The sequence below is a fragment of the Manis javanica genome, chromosome 6 (assembly GCF_040802235.1).
Source record: "Manis javanica isolate MJ-LG chromosome 6, MJ_LKY, whole genome shotgun sequence".
Taxonomy (NCBI): Eukaryota; Metazoa; Chordata; class Mammalia; order Pholidota; family Manidae; genus Manis; species Manis javanica.
In genome coordinates, this window is record NC_133161.1 from 13,134,072 (window position 1) to 13,150,934 (window position 16,863).

Genomic DNA, 16,863 nt, shown 5'->3' on the forward strand with positions numbered 1-16,863 from the left:
CCTGCCTCCCCAGCAACGGGGGCCCGTCCCTCTAAGGCTTCCAAAAAGCGCTCGCCAAAAAAAAAAACTGCTCCGGTTTCTCTCCACCCGCCGGGAGCCGGGGGGAGGGGCGCTCGGGTCCCGCCGGGCTGGGGCTTGTATCTTACCCCCTTCACAAGGCGCTGGGTTCTTGCAGGTGTGGATGTGGTCTGGATGTTGTCCTGTGTCCTGTGGTCTCTATTTTAGGAAGATTTTTCTTTGTTATATTTTCATAGCTCTATGTGTTTTTGGGAGGAGATTTCCACTGCTCTACTCACGCCGCCATCTTGGCTCCCGCCCTCTGTTACCTTCTTTTTGAGTGTGTATTTCTGACCCCTTGGTTATTTTCTATTGCCATTTGTGATTTTTCCATGTTTCTTTTAAAAAGTAGCGCCTCAGTATGTTCACATCCTAATCGCTTTAAGCTTATTTTGCATCTTCCTTTTCTCAAAAGACATAAGGAAAAGTGAATTCTGTAAACTGCTGAAAACTGTAGAGACAGAGTGAAGGAAACTTGTGGTGATAATTACAGGAGATCAGGAATCTCTAGCCTCCTTCAGGGACAGGTACTGTCCAAATGAGGGCTTCGTGATAATTTCAGGTCTATTCTCTTAGCCCAGATTTGCAGACTTAGCAAATCTAATGTACCAAGTGTTAGTTACCTGAAGTACACAGTGAGCATCTGCTTGTCACTCCATGGTCTTCACCCCAGGTTCTTGCCAGTACCCTCGCCAGTTACTGGTTCCAAATGAGTGGCCCTGCAAGAGTTTCACCTTCTAGTCGACTGCTGCTTTACCCTGAATAGCAATTATTATAGCACAACTCCTGTCCTGCAATGCAGTGTAAAAACGAGAAAATAGAACCGACCTCGCACATTTTGTGCCAGCTCTAGGGAACATCCCGCACCTCTTGGACAATCATTCCTTCACGCGGGTGTCTCAGGGGTAGCCCACACCACCAGGGATCATCTGGAGGGGTTACGAACAACATTTAACAAACCATTCACGGGCACGGGTCTATGTTAATGTGTATTAGGAAAAATAAAACAAGCACACAGGAGATAGGAACTGTGTTTTCAAGAGTAATCGAAGCTTAAAAGTGAGTCTGCTTTTAACACCATTAAATAGGTACATACGAGGCAGCACGTGGCCCCGCCGAGCGCCGAGAGTGTAGACCCCACGCGCCGTGCCTCCGGAGCCCCCGCCGCGCGGGGAGGGCAGAGTCTTAGGCCCTCGGGCCGCCGGCCGCACCGGCGCCCCTTCTCTCCTTGCCCTGCCCCCCTCTCCCTCCCCGCTGCTCCCTCTTCTCTCGCCAAGCTTCTCCTCTTCTGGGATTGTTCCTCCTCCTTCCTCAAAACGCCCCTGCAGGCCCTCTGGGTTTCCAGAGGGAGGAGGAGGAGGGCTCACATTTATTGATCGTTGATGACGCGCTGGAAGGTCACGGGTGTAAGCGAGGCGCTGGCTGCTGGTGGGGTTTTGGGTGATTCCTCGGGAGACCTGGGTAAGAGGCGGATTCCCGGCCGGTAGGGCTGGGCGGGGTCGGGCTCCTCGCCTTCCTGAGGAGCCCCCACAGGCTGCTGCGGGCGTCCGGCGCACACCCGGGGGCGGAGGAAGCAGGCGCGCAAGACGGGGCTGTACGTCCGCAGAGAGAGGCTATTCCTGGAAGAGGAGTTTCGAAACCACCTCTTTCATCTGCGGCGAAACCAGTATAATTATTAAGAACACTGTTTACAAGGCCAGCGTGTCTTGTTCTATGGAAGGAATACAAAACGATTCCTTAGACCGACCGGGGCGGTTTGTAATGAAAACTTTTGGCTACAGTTGCGAGGGCGCTGCTGCCCGGGGAACCAGCCGCACAGAAGGGGGACCTGTAACCTAATATTACCGAGTGTGAAATAACGAGCTCTGCCCGTAGAGAGGCAGGAGGGGTCCCGTTTCACTCCTTTGCCCAAGTGACAGGCTAGCACTGAGATCTGCTAGGCAAACCTGAGTGCGTTTCTCCACATGGGGCTGCTGCAGAACCCTTCTCTGGGTAGAGAAAATTGGACTCGAATTGTTCAGACTGTATCGGTATGTTCACATCTCTTTGGTTAGAGAACCAGACCTGCCAATGAGTTCTGAAGCCTCAGTAGATACAATGTGTCAAAAACAAGTCAATTAAATACAATAGAACCCAGAGTGAAATCCTGGAGCCAGGGTCATGCTATTTTAAATGAAATGACCCTTGATGTTATCTTACCTGTAGGGATCAGAGAGAGACGCTATTGTGCTGGATTGCAGTTTTACAGTGTCCTCTCTGTTCGGGCAGGAAAATCTACAAAAAGAAAACAGAAAGACCACCTTTTCTTTCTGAGATTCACCTGGCATCAGATACTACGCAAAAATCAAGCCACATGATTGCAGAATACTAAGTGCTAAAAAAGTTCTTGGGGATCACCTACACAATGCTGTTTAATTTTGGGGGATCATTGTACTCTGGACTCTCTTCCATCAAAAACACACATGTTCACAATCTTACATGTAATTTCCAGGGATTAATGGATTCCCTAGCAAATCCATAGATGATAGGTTAAAGACCCCTGATGTAGTACACTTCCTTCTTTTTGTAGATGAGAAAATTGAAGCCCAGAAAGGAGGTGACTGACCATTGGTCTCATGGCAGTGCTTATGGTGAACTGATTAGACAAGAGGATTTAAGTACCACAAATGTCCACCCCTGGGGAACCAGGGGTGAGTATCTGAGTATAACTTATTTCTGAAGGCCTTGAGAAGCACAAGTACCAAGAGTTTTCTGAAGGAATTAGGAGCTTTAGCTGGAAGAATCCCAATATTTAGCCAAATAACATTTGAAGAAAAGTAGAAAGAATAATTGAGCCAGAGACTTACTGGACCTAGATTTTATGATGTGTTCAAAAGACGTAAGAGAGAGCCCTAGTGCTATTTGGTAGCTGTGCACTAAACTGCAGTTTGGGCTGTTTTTTAGGGCAGGCAATAAATTCCTTTCAAAATTTGAGGTCACATACCAATGTGAATCTTCCACATGCCCAAAAACTACTTAAGCAGGCTGCCTCATTGAAACAGAAGTCTCAGTTTGGCAACACCCTTTGGGGTTCCAAATGGATGATCCCTATTACAGTCCAGATGCTCAATAAATATTTATTTGAATAAATGGGCTTTATTTAACATTATTTCCATTTTCTGAAGATGAGGGATGCAGGAAGCTGGAGAGGGACCAATACACAATGTATAAGTACACAGTGGAGAGCTGGAGGTCCTAGTGAAGGTTTTGCAATCTCCAAACATGATGTTGAGCAAACGAAGGCAGACACAAAAATTCATACAGTATGAGTCCACTTATATGAAGAACAAATATGGACCAAATTAACCTGTGCTATTAGAAGCTGGAGTTCTGGCTACTTTTGCAAAGTGAGTGGGGGGTTTAGGAATGGAGGGCCTGTGACAAAAGGGGCTTCTAGGTCACTGGAATGTTCTATTTCTTAATCTGGGTGCTGGGTACTCCTGTGGGTTCATTTTGTGACAGTTCATCAAATGATACTCTAATGGCTTAGCGGTCTTCTGTATGTGTGGTATACTTCATAGAGATACTCATTTAAAACACACAAAATGAAATATCTAGGCCAGCGGTTCTCAAACTTGAATGTACATACAAGTCACTTGGTAATCTTATTAAAATGAAAAATTTTGATTCATTTGGTCTCAGATGGGGCATGAGATTCTGTACTACCAAAGACTGGTGTCTTTAGGATCTTTTTACAGAGAGAGCCAGGGGTCTGATGCAAGTTCCCTGGGCTGTCTTCACATGCGGGGAAGGAGACAATGTGCAGGGTCATTAACCGACACAGCAGTGGTGCCCAAGACCCGCCCATACCTTGAACAGGGTCTGTGAGGTTTGCCTGCTCACAGCTCCTTTGCACATGACTTTTTCACTGCTGGATGGTGATCAGGGCCTGGAGTTGTGCCACTTCAGTGAAGTGAGCAGCTGGTGACCTGCTCCATGCTAGGGCTCCTGGCCTGTCTGCCCCATAGAAGCCACTGGAGACCCCCTGGTTACCCCAAAGAGCATGATGATGGCATCAGGAGCCTTGCTTCCCCTCCATCCACATGCACGGGCAAAACTGGATTTCCAGGCCTGACTGCTACGTAAGTGAAGTGGACGTCCCAGCTCCTCTTTGTCAAACTCTGTAGGACATAGGTACCCAAACAGCAAACTGGTATAAAGAAAAACATTGTTTTGCGTGAAAAAAGTCAAGTTATTCACAATATGGCTCCTTTCACAGAAGTAGTAAACCCAGGAAAAACTAATCAATGCCTTGTTCAGGGATAGAGACCTAGGTAGTAAAATGCAAGAAAAGACAGGAAACTATTACTGCATACCTCAAGGGTGGTTCTCTGGGAGCAGCTGAGAAAAGTGGGGAGGGGACCGAGGGCTTCCCAAGGTATCAGGAATGGTTTTTTATGCTATGTATTTTTATGAATGTATTTTATGCTAGGTGATGGGTACACAGCTGTGTGTTTTATTATTACTCTTTAAACTGTATATATGCACATTATATGTACTCTTTTACTTTCAGCCGGTGTTCACAATCTATAAATGGAAATGCAATGCAATGTCTTAAGATTACATTTTGTGTTGGCATTTCTTTTTGCTTGAGGGTTTTTAGGATATTCTGTGTTAAAAAATTTTTTTGACATTATCAGAGCAGACTGGCAACTAGTTTTTGGAAGGACACTTTATTTGGAGATTCTGCCCCTCTTACTGTTTTGGTGTTATACTGCCCCTTCCTGTGATGACATTTGAATGAAATGTTGGTGATAGTAACAGTATATTTGGGATTTGAAAATGAAAAAGGTCCCTTAAGGTTAAATAACAAATGAACACTGTATTACCCCCCACTGGCTTCCTTTTTTAAAAAGTTAACTTATCTGTGACATTCAAAAGACTGGGAAATACAGGCATAGACAACTTTTCTTTGGGAAAGGAAGACATTGCCTTAGTATCCAGCCTGAAGGAGTTTACAAGGAAAAGAGAAAAAAAAAGAAGGAAAAGAAGGAAGGGAGGGAGGGAGGGAGGGAAAAAGGGGGCAGGCAGGTGTCGTGGAGGAGAAATTTCTGAGATGGTGAAAGGGATGGGTAGCATCTTCTAAAGGTTTTTCAGAGCTTTTGATATCCTCAGATACACTGTATGTTAGTTTGGTAATTCTTACGGTCTTAAAAGAAGGAAATGGAATGGGGAGAAAGAGCATTCCTATATATCATGTTTAGTTAGGACACCGGCAAGTGGAACCACATTGCAACTTTGTTTACCTAAAAACTGAAGCTATAAGTATACTGCCATCAAGTTAACAGTACTCACAGAATCTGAGAGGTGGAAGGGAATTTAGAGGTCATATAATAACTATTATAATATCTTGCATTTATTGACCTTTAACTGTGTCCCCTGTGTAAGTGCTTTACTGATATCAGCTCATTGAATCCTTTCATCAGCCTTAAGGGTAGGTACGTATCCCATTTGATCTTAAGACTTAAAATTATATATATATATGTATCTGGAGGGAGATAGTTTTAGATTTACAGAAAATTTGCAAAGATAGTATAGAGAGTTCTCATGAATCCTTTGTCCATCTTCTCCTAATGTTAACATCTTATGTAACCATGATGCATTTGTCAAAACTAAGAAACTAATATTGAAATAATACTGTTAACTCAACTACAGATTGTGTTAGGATTTCATTGTTTCCCACTAATGTCTGTTTACTGTGCTATGACTCAATCAAGATAGAACATTATATTGTTGTGTCTCTTTAGTCTCCTTTGATCTGTGACAGTTTTTTAGTCATTCCTTAAGATGATACATTTAATTATAAAAAATTCAAGCCAAAGGAAATAATCAACAGAGTGAAAAGGCAACCTACAAAATAGGAGAAAATATCTGCAAACTATATATCTGATAAGGGAGTAATATCCAGAATACATAAAGAACTTCTATAGCTCACCACCCAAAAACCAAATAACCTGATTAACATATGGCCAAAGGACTTGAAAAGACATTTTTCCAAAGAAGATGATACAGATGGCCAACAAGCATATGAAAAGATACTCAACACCACTAATCATCAGGGAAATATAAATCAAAACCACAGTGAGATACCACCTCACACCCACAAGGATGGCCATGATCAAAACAAAACAACGGTGTTGGTGAGAACATACAGAAATTAGAAACTTGGTGTACTGTTAGTGGGAATGTAAAATGGTGCAGCCACTATGGAAAAGAGTATAGAGTTTCCTTAAAAAACAAACAGAATTACCTTATGAGCCTCTCTTTGGATATATATCCAAAAGAATTGAAAAAACAGGATCTCAAAGAGAGATACCCAAGTTTACTGCAGCATTACTTACAGTAGCCAAGAGGTGGGAGCAACTTAAGTGTCCATAGGCAAATGAACGGATAAAGAAAATGGAATGGTATTCAGCCTTAAGAAGGAAGGAAATCCTGACATATGCTACAACATGGATGAACCTTAAGGACATTGTGCTAAGTGAAATAAGCCAGTCACAAAAAAGATAAATACAGCTTATATACCAAAAACTCCACTTATACGAGGCACCCAAAGTAGTCAAACTCTTAGAAATGGGAAGTAGAATGGTGGTTGCCAGGCGAGAGGGAAAAGCAGAGTTGCTGTTCATTGAGTGTAGAATTTCAGTTTTGCAAGATGAGGAAGTTCTAGAGATCCGTACAACAATGTGCACATAGTTAACACTTACTGAACCGTACACTTAAAAATTGTTAAGGTGGTAAATTTCATGTTATGTGTTTTTGGCCATAACAATTCTTATAGATACTCTAATGGCTTAGCACTCTTAGTACAAAGGGAAAAAACAACAAACCAGCCAGAAAGAACAAGAACAAATATTTGCTAAACTCATTTCTGGAGCAGACCCTCTTCATGGTTCATATCCATCCACTGCCCTCCTTGTTCCTTGCAGAGACTCAGTTTTGTCTGACCACTTGCTCTTCAAATGGCATGTGCTCTGGAAGGGGGCCCTGCTTTGGGGAAGGTTTTACTTACTCTTAGAAAACGATTTGCAAGGGTGTGTTTTCTGCCTCTGGATGTAATTCTTAGAATGTGCCTCTTATTATATAAGCTACTTCGAGCTGGATATTTTGTTTCCTTGCAGGCAACAACATCCTAACTGATTCTCACATACAGTGGACCACTACAGCCCTGCAGGCCCACTGTGAGAAGAACCCGAAGGACAGTGACAGAGGAAAATCCTCCTGGGGGCAGTTCACCTGGTTACTTATTCTGCACGGAAGGAGAGATGGCTCTAGAGGTATGGGTCTACATCAATTCATGCGCTGTGGCTGGGTAGTCAGGGACTTGGAAGAACCATGATCAGAAAATGGATAACCAGGAGGTATAGAGAACAGGTAGATTGATAGATTTCTCTGAATGGAAATGAAACGGTGATCTCAGCAGAGGAGGATTTTAAAATCAGGTGGATAGGATGATCCATTCTGTAGATGTCAGCCTCCTTCGCCAGCCACCCCAGCCATTGACCAGTGTCAAGGGTAAAGATGATGCATGGGCTCAGCAACTTGGACTTCCACTCACCGAGACTGTGCATAGCCATTGCTGAGTGCCCAGTCTGCCAGCACCAGAGACCAACACTGAGGTGCTGATATGGCACTATCCCCTGGGGTGATCAGCCAGCTACCTGGTGACAGATTGATTATTTTGGGCCACTTTCATCAAGGAATGGGCAGTGTTTTGTTCTTACTCAAACAACACTTACTCTGATTGTAGATTTGCCTTCTCTGCCCTCAATGCTTCTGCCAAAACCGCCATTTGTGGACTTACAGAGTGCCTTAACCACCAGCAGGGTATTCCACTTTGACTAGAAACTCATTTCACTGCAGTGAAGTGAGACAGCTGACCCAGGGTCATGGAGTTCATTGGTTTTAGCATATTCCCCATTATCCAGAAGGAGCTGGCTTGATAGAGTAGTGGAAATGGCCTTTCAAAGACTGTGCCAGCTAGGGGGCAACACCTTTTGGGTGTGGGGCAGTGTCCTCTACGATGCACAGCATGCTGTAAATCAGCATCTAATATCTGGTGCTGTTTCTCCCATGGCCAGGATTCACACTCTGGGAACGAAGGGCTGGGAAAGGGAGAGGTCCCTCTCACTATTCCCTCTAGTGATCTACTAGGAAGTTTGGCTCTCTGTCCCTGCAACTTCAGGCTCTGCTGGTTTAGAGGTCTTAGTTTCCGAGGGAAGAATGCTTCTACCAGGGACATAACAGTGATTCCATTGAACTGAGAATTGATACAGTCATGTGGCCACGCTGGGCTCCTTATGTCAGTGAATCAACAGGCAAAGAAGGGAGTTACTGTACTGCCTGGGGTAATCAACCTTGACTATCAAGGGAAATTGGGTCGCAGCTACACCGTGTGGGTAAGGAGGAGTATGCTTGGCATACAGACAGTCCCCTATGGGATATCTTAGTGCCCATGTTCTGAGATTAAAGTCAATGGAAAACTACAACACAGTTCAGGCAAGACTGCCAATGGCCCAGACCCTTCAAAAATGGAGGTTTGGGTCACTGTGCCAGGCAAGGACTCACAGCCTGTTGAGATGCTTGCTGAGGGCAAAGGGGTTATGGGGTAGTAGAAGGTAAATAAAAACACCAGCTATGACTATGTAGCTGATAGCAGAAAGAGGACTGTAATGGTTTGATTTTGATATGACTATGTTTGTATATGGAAATTAATCAAATATTTTGGTTTTCTCCCCCTTTCCTATCTCTTATCACCTAACGTAAGACATGTTAATAGTAATTAACATCATAGCTCCATATTTTAGCTACACGCTCACTAAGGGGGAATGTGTGTCAGCTGCAAGAGGGAACATCACCCAAAGACAACAAGGGGCTTTGTATCTCTTCTCGGGAAAGGGTTAGTGTCTTTTGGTGGAATGTGGAATAGTTGTATCTTGTCAGGTGGAAGCATTTATTTTGTTATTGTCTTTATCTGGAGGTTAAGTACGGCTTAAAGAGGGGAAGAGGGGACTGTGGTGACTTTACGATGTGTCAACTTGGTCAGGCTCACAGACATTTCCCAGAATCCCTTCCTTGTATGTTTCCAGTTAGGGTGGGCCACAAGAGAGAATTAGAAGGTGGAAGTGAAGCAGGAGGCTTTTTTTTCTTTTTAAGTTCCAGAATGATTTCCTTTTTTTTTTAAATTGAAGTATCATTAGTATACAGTCTTATATGGTTTCAAATGTACAACACAATGGTTCAACAGTTACCCGTATTATTAAACCCTCACTCCCTTTAGTGAGGTTACTACCTATCAACATAGAAAGATGTTACAGAATCACTGACTATATTCTCCATGCTGTACTGCCATACCTGTGACCAAATTATATTGTGACTGTAAATTATTATGCCACTTTATCCCCTCTCCCCACAACCTGCCTCAACCCCTCCCCCTTGGTAACTACTAATCACTTCTTAGTGTCTATGAGTCTACTGGTGTTTTGTTCCTTCTGTTTTGCTTTGTTTTTATATTCCACAAAAAGAAGTGAAATCATATGGTATTTGTCTTTCTCCTCCTGGCTTATTTCACTGAGCATAATACCCTCTAGCTCCATCCATGCTGCTGCAAATGGTAGGATTGTTTTCTTCTTAAGGCTGAATAATACTCCATTGTATATATGTACCACATCTTCTTTATCCATTCATCTATTGATAGACATTTAGGTTGCTTCCATATCTTGGCTATTGCAAATAATGTGGCAATAAACATAGGGGTGCATTTATCTTTCCAAATCAGGGATTTTGTTTTCTTCAGGTAAATTCCTAGAAGTGAAATTACTGTGTTGTATGGTATTTCTATTTTTAGTTTTTTGAGGAACCTCCATACTGCTTTCCACAGAGGTTGCACCAGTTTACATTCCCACCAAGTATAGGAGGTTCTCTTTTCTCCACATCCTCACCATCATTTCTTATTTCTTTTCTTTTGAATAGTGGCCATCCTAACTGGTGTGAAGTGATATCTCATTGTTGTTTTGATTTGCATTTCCCTGATGATGAGTGACATTGCACATCTTTTCATGTGACTGTTGGCCATTCTTCTTGGGAGAAGAGGATCTGTTCAGATCCTCTGCCCATTTTTTAATCATGTTTTTTGTTTTTTGGGTGTTGAGGCAAAGAAGTTCTTTATGTATTTTGGATGTTAACCCCTTATCAGATGAGTCATTTACAAGTATTTTCTCCCATACTCTAGGATGCTTTTTTGTTCTGCTGATGGTGTTTTTTGCTGTACAGGTGCATTTTAGTCTGTTGTAGTCCCACTTGTTCATTTTTTATTTTGTTTCCCTTGCCTGAGGAGATGTGTGCAGGAAAAAATTGCTCATACTCATGTTCAAGAGAGTTTTGCCTGTGTTCTCTTCTAAGAGTTTTATGGTTTTTATGACTTACATTCAGGTCTTTGATCCAGTTCAAGTTTACTTTTGTGTATGCAGTTAGACAATAATCTAGTTTCATTCTCTTACATGTAGCTGTCCAGTTTTCCCAACATCAGTTGTTGAAGAGGCTGTCATTTCCCCATTGTATATTCATGGCTCCTTTACCATATATTAATTGACCATATATTTGTGGGCTTATACCTGGTTCTTTATTCTGTTCCATTGATCTGTGGGTCTGTTTTGTGACAGTACCAAACCGTTTCACTTACTACAGCTTTGTTGTAGAGCTTGGAGTCAGGGAGCATAATCCCCCCAGCTCTGTCCTTCTTTCTCAGGATTGCTTTGGCTATTCAGGGTCTTTTGTGGTTCCATATGAATTTTAGAACTATTTGTTCTAGTTCATTGAAAAATGCTGTTGGTAACATGGATGGAGCTAGAGGGTATTATGCTCAGTGAAATAAGCCAGATGGAGAAAGACAAGTACCAAATTTCCCTCATTTATAGAGTGTAACAACAAAGCAAAACTGAAGGAACAAAACAGCATCAGACTCACGACTCCAAGAAGGGACTAGTGGTTACCAAAGGGGTTGAGTGGAGGAGAGTGGGTGGGGAGGGAGGGAGAAGGGGATTGAGGGGTGTTATGATTGGTACACATGGTGTTGGAGGGGTCACGGAGAAGACAGTGTAGCACAGGGAAGACAAGTAGTGACTGTGGCATCTTACTACACTGATGGGTGGTGACTTCAATGGGGTATGGGGGAACTTGATAATACAGGTGAATGTAGTAAGAACAATGTTTTTCATGTGAAACCTTCGTAAGAGTGTATATCAGTGATACCTTAAAAAAAAAGAAAAGTGCTGTTGGTATTTTGATAGGGATTGCACTGAATCTGTAAATTGTTTGGGCAGGATGACCATTTTGACAATATTAATTCTTCCTGTCCATGAGCACAGGATAGATTTCCATTTATTGGTGTCTTCTTTAATTTCTCTCCTGAGTGTCTTGTAGTTTTCAGAGTATAGGTCTTTCTCCTCCTTGATTAGATTTATATCTGGGTATTTTTTATTCTCTTTGATGCAATTGTAAATGGAGTTGTTTTTCTGATTTCTGTTTCTGCTAATTCATTGTTAGTAGGCAGGAATGTGACAGATTTCTGTGTATTAATTTTGTATCTTGCACCTTGAAGCAGTAGCCATTTTGCAGCTTACCTGTTGTCACTTCCCTGCTGGCTGACCCACTAGTGAGGGGCGGCAGCCAGGCCTTCAGCTGTCCACCTCTCCCTAATGCTCCTTCAGCAGCTCCAGCTCCTGGGTGAGATGTGTGAGGCCCTCCATAACAAAGGGCACTGGCTTCTTCTGCAGGGCACCCAGGCCCTCAAGGTTAGGGTAGTGAGAACTGACAGTTTCCATCATTCTAGTGGGTTCCAGCTTGTGCTTATGGGTTCCAGCCTGGCTTTGCTCTCTTGTATCTTACATCCATTTCCCTCCTGCCTGCCTGTCCTTCATATTTTGAGCTCTAGCATCTGACCTCATGTATGTGAAGACAATATACACACACAATTCTTTAACTAGTTCTCACAGTTGCTAAGGTCAAATCTCTGCAAAAGGGTGTATACATATATATACACACACACATATATGTATATGGGTATACACACACAAACACACATATATACAATATATATAGTCACAGGCATACCTTGTTTTATTGTGCTTCACTTTATTGCACTTCACATACACTGTGTTTTTTTGAATTGAAGGTTTGTGGCAACCTGTATTGAACAAGTCAATTGGTGCCACTTTTCCAACAGCATTTGTTTGCTTTGTGTCTCTGTGTCTCATTTGGGTAATTTTCACAATATTTCAAACTTTTTCACCATCATTATATTTGTTATAGTGGTACATGCTCAGTGATCTTTGATGTTACTATTGTCATTGTGTTGGGGTGCCATGAACTGTGCCCATATAAGGTAGCTCATCAATGAATGTGTGTGTGCTGACTGCTGCACCTGCCGGGCATTCTTCCCTGCCTCTCTCCCGCTCCTTGGGCCTCCCTATTCCCTGAGGCACAACAATATTTAAATTAGGCCCATTAATAATCCTATAGTGGCCTCTAAATGTGCAACTGAAAGGAAGAGCCACACGTCTTTCACTTTAAACCAAAAGCTAGAAACGATTAAGCTTAGCAAGGAACATGTGTCGAAAGGTAAGGTAAGTTGACAACTAGGCTTCTGTGCCAGCTAACCAAGTTGTGAATGCAAAGGAAAGGTTCTTAAAGGAAATTAAAAATGCCCCTCCAAAGATAATGAATGACTCTGTAACATCTTACTACGCTGATAGACAGTGACCACAATAGAGGGGGTGAGGACTTGATAATATGGGTGAATGCTGAAACTACCATGTTGCTTCTGTGAAACCATCATAAGATTGTATATCAATGAAACATTAATAAAAAAAAATGCCCCTCCAGTGAAAACATGAATGATAAGGAAGCAAAACAGCCTGATATGGAGAAAGTTGTAGTGGTCTAGATGGTAGATCTATACCACAACATTCACTTATGCCTGGTCCAGAGCAAGACCCTAACTCTCTTCAAATCTGTGAAGACTGAGAGAGGTAGTGGAGCTGCACAAGAAAAGTTAGTAGAGATTGGTTTGTGAGGTTTGTGGAAAGAAGCTGTCTCTATAACGTGAAAGTGCAAGGCAAAGCAGCAAGGGCTGATACAGAAGCTACAGCAAGTTATTCAGAAGATCTAGCCAAGGTAACTAGTGAAGGGGGCTCCACTAAACCACCGATCCTCAGTGCAGACAAAACACTCTTCTGTTGGAAAAAAATGTCATCCAAGACTTTCATAGCAGGAGAGAAGTCGATACCTGGCTTCGTAGGACAGGCTGACTCTCGTTAGGGTCTAAGGCAGCTGGTGACTTGCTCATTTACCATAATGAAAATCTTAGGGCCCTTGAGAATTATGCTAAATCTACTCTGCCTGTGTTCTATAAATGGAACAACAAAGCCTGGATCACAGCACAACTCTGTACAACATGGTTCACTGAGTATTTTAAGCTGGTTGTTCAGAAGAAAAGATTCCTTTCAAAACATTACTGCTCATTGACAGTGCACCTGGTCACCCAAGAGCTCTGATGGAGATGGACATGAGATGAATGTTGTTTTCATGCTGCTAACATGACATCCATTCTGCAGCCCACGGGTCAAGGAGTCATTTTGACTGAATTGCTGCAATGTCATGGAAAAACTTGAGGGTGAGGACTTGTTTCTTATAGATGAGCAAAAAAAGTGGCTTCTTGAGATGGAGTCTATTCCTGCTGAAGATGCTGAAGATGTTGAAATGACAACAAAGGATTTAGAATATGACATAGTTGACAAAGAGTTTGAGAGGATTGACTCCAATTTTGAAAGATCTATTGTGGGTCAGGTGCTATCACACAACATCTCATACTACAGAGAAATCATTTGTGAAAGGAAGGGTCAATCTATGTGGCACACTTCATTATTGTCTTGTTTTAAGAAATTACCACAGCCACCTCACCCTGCAGAAATCAGCCCCCTGATCAGTCAGCAGCCATGAACAACAAAGCAAGACCCTCCACCAGCAAAAAGATGATGACGTGCTGAAAGCTCAGATGATGGGTAGCATTTTTTAGCAATAAAGTATTTTTAAATTAAGGTATGTACATTGTTTTTTTTAGACATAATGCTATTGTGCACTTAAGAGACTATAGGATGGTATAAACATAACTTTTATATGCACTGGGAAACCAAAGAATTAACTGGGCTTGCTTTACTGTAATATTTGCTTTATTGCAGTGACCTGGAACCAAAAACCAAACCCACATTATCTCTGAGGTATCCCTGTATACATACATACATATATATATACACATATATGTATGTCTCCCAATGGATCTGCTTCAGTGCTTAATGTACTCATTCTGTGGGTGTCATTCATCTCTTTCCCCAACCACCCTGTCTTTGCTCAGTGAGCTCACAAACAAAGAGACCACGGCAGTAACGACAGAGGTATGCATGGGCTCAGCAACCTGGTTTTCTCTTCTCCAGTGCTCTCTTGCTACAGCCACTGCTGAACATCCAAACTGCCACAGCAGAGCCTGTACTGAGCCCCAAAGATGGCGCCATTCTACAAGAGGACCAACCAGTTGCCTGGTGGCAGGCTGATTACATTGGCCTCAATCATTATAAAAGGAGAGGTGCTTTGTTCTCACTGGAATGACCCGCAGAATATGGATTTCCTTCCCCACCCACAATACTCCGTCAAAACCACAATACATGGACTTACAGAATGCTTTACCCATTATCAAGGTAGACCATACAGCATTATTTCTGGCAAGGGAAGTCAATTCACAACAAATGAAGTATAACATTGAGCTTGTGCACATGAAATTTACTGATCTTACCATGTTCCCCATCATCCCCAAACAGCTGTTATGATAGAAGAGTTGAATGAGCTTTGGAAGATTCAGTCACCAAACCTTCTGGGTGATAACACCTTATGGGGTTGGCTGATATCCAATAAAATGTGGTAGATGTTCTCTATCAGTGGCCAATATATGATGCATACCATCCACAGTCAGTGTTCTTGGGGCCAAGAGTAGGGGGTGGAAAAGGGAGTGGTCCTCACTACTACCCTTAATGATGCACCTGTGAAATTTATCTTTCCCGTTTCCACAACTTTGGGTTCTGCTGGTCTAGAAGATTTAGTTACCGAGAGATGAATGTATACATTAGAGGGACACAACAATATTTACAGTAAATTGGAAGTTGAGACTGTCACCTGGCCACTTTGGGCTCCTCATGTTCAGTGAACCAATAGGCAAAGAAGGAGGTTTACCATTTTGGCCAGAGTAATTGATCCTGAATCAAGAGGAAATTAGGCTGCTACTTCCCAGTGTGGATATGGAGGTATACGTGTGGAATGCAGGAGATCCTCAGAGACACCTCTTAGTATTGCTATAGTCTATGATAAAAGTTAATGGAAAATTATAGTGCAATTCAGCAGGATTGTTAATGCCACAAACACTGCAATAATGAAGGCTTGAGTTGCCCTGTCAGGCAAGAACCAGCTGAGATTCTTGCTGAAGGCAAAGAAGATGTGCAATTCATAGAGTAAAAGGGTACCAGCTACTTCATGTGGCAAGCTACACAAATGAGGACTGTAGTAGTTATAAGCATTTCCTCTTACTTTAATATAAATATATTTGTATATATGTTATCAACTTTTTTCTTTTCTTTTTTCCACCTCCCTCATGCCCTTACAATCTAATTGAGATATGCTAATAAGTTAACTTTTTATTTCAGTATTTAAGTCACAGGATATCAAAGAGGGAACTATCTAGAAGAATGAGTAGTTCCCAAAGATGTGGAAAGAAACTATGTAACTTTGTATTCTCTTTTGACATGAGATTAGTGTATTATGGTTGTATAAAGGATAACTGTATCAGGCATTGGGTGAACACATGATTTTACTGTTGTTTTTATTTGGAAGTTAAATGTGATTCAAAGATTTATGTATGGATGACAAAGCATGGACTGTGGCGATTTGTATTGTGTCAGATGGTCTAAGTTGGAACTACATTTCCCAAAACCCTCTTCACTATAGAGCTCACCAAAAGAGGGATTTATATGAGATTTGAAAAGCAGAAATGGAGCAACAGACATTACTCTCTGCAAGTCATTATGGTTAAACGCAATGACAGCCACAGAAGTGCTGGTGGGTTGCATCTTGTCCTTGCCACCTCTGTTCCTTTTAGAGCTCTTCCCAACAGCTGATCCTGTTAACCAGTAGAGGCCTCAGGAACCACTGGTCTCTGGGCAGCAGACTCAGGGAGGTAGCAGACAGTCAGACGCCTGGCTTCCCATTGATCTCCCCATGAACTTTCCCTTTGCAGACCCACTTTGGTGGCTGGATGTGCTTGGGTTTCAGATTGACTGATGGGTGACTCATGTTTGATCTTGCAACTTCCCTCCTGGATATTTGCTTCCCCAAAAGTAAGGTCTAACTCTAACTATAAATCCCTTACATATTAACTCAGGAGTTTCCGAACTATGGCTCATGGGTCAAGTCCAACCTGCCACTTGTTTTTATAAAGTTGTATTGGAACATGGTTATGCCCATTCATTTACCTATTGTCTATGGCTGCATAATGGCCAAGCTGAGTAGGTTTGATAGAGACTGTATGGCCCCCAAAGCCTACAATATTTATTATCTGGCACTTGAAAAAATTTGCCAGCCCCTGCTATTCAGAGTGGGTCTCCTTCTCTGACTGGAAACTGACTGATGCACATGGCCAACCCAAACCTCAGTGAGGAAGGGAAAAAT

The 16,863-nt window shown here is 42.4% G+C and overlaps 1 protein-coding gene and 1 long non-coding RNA gene across 2 annotated transcripts in view; one reads left to right on the forward strand and one right to left on the reverse strand.

The window, feature by feature from the left end:
- Positions 1 to 2,682, forward strand: part of SLC37A3 (solute carrier family 37 member 3) — a 75,296-nt gene extending 72,614 nt beyond the window's left edge. Inside the window, exon 15 of the mRNA XM_073238352.1 lies at positions 2,627 to 2,682. The gene's annotated coding sequence lies outside the window, so the exon portion shown is untranslated. The remainder of the gene's footprint in view (positions 1 to 2,626) is intronic.
- The window catches only part of LOC140849839 (uncharacterized), a 45,434-nt gene continuing 29,251 nt past the window's right edge, over positions 681 to 16,863 (reverse strand). Inside the window, exons 2-4 of the long non-coding RNA XR_012132080.1 lie at positions 2,257 to 2,331; positions 886 to 1,709; positions 681 to 776 (exon numbers count right to left, since the gene is read on the reverse strand). This is a non-coding gene — a long non-coding RNA (uncharacterized lncRNA). The remainder of the gene's footprint in view (positions 777 to 885; positions 1,710 to 2,256; positions 2,332 to 16,863) is intronic.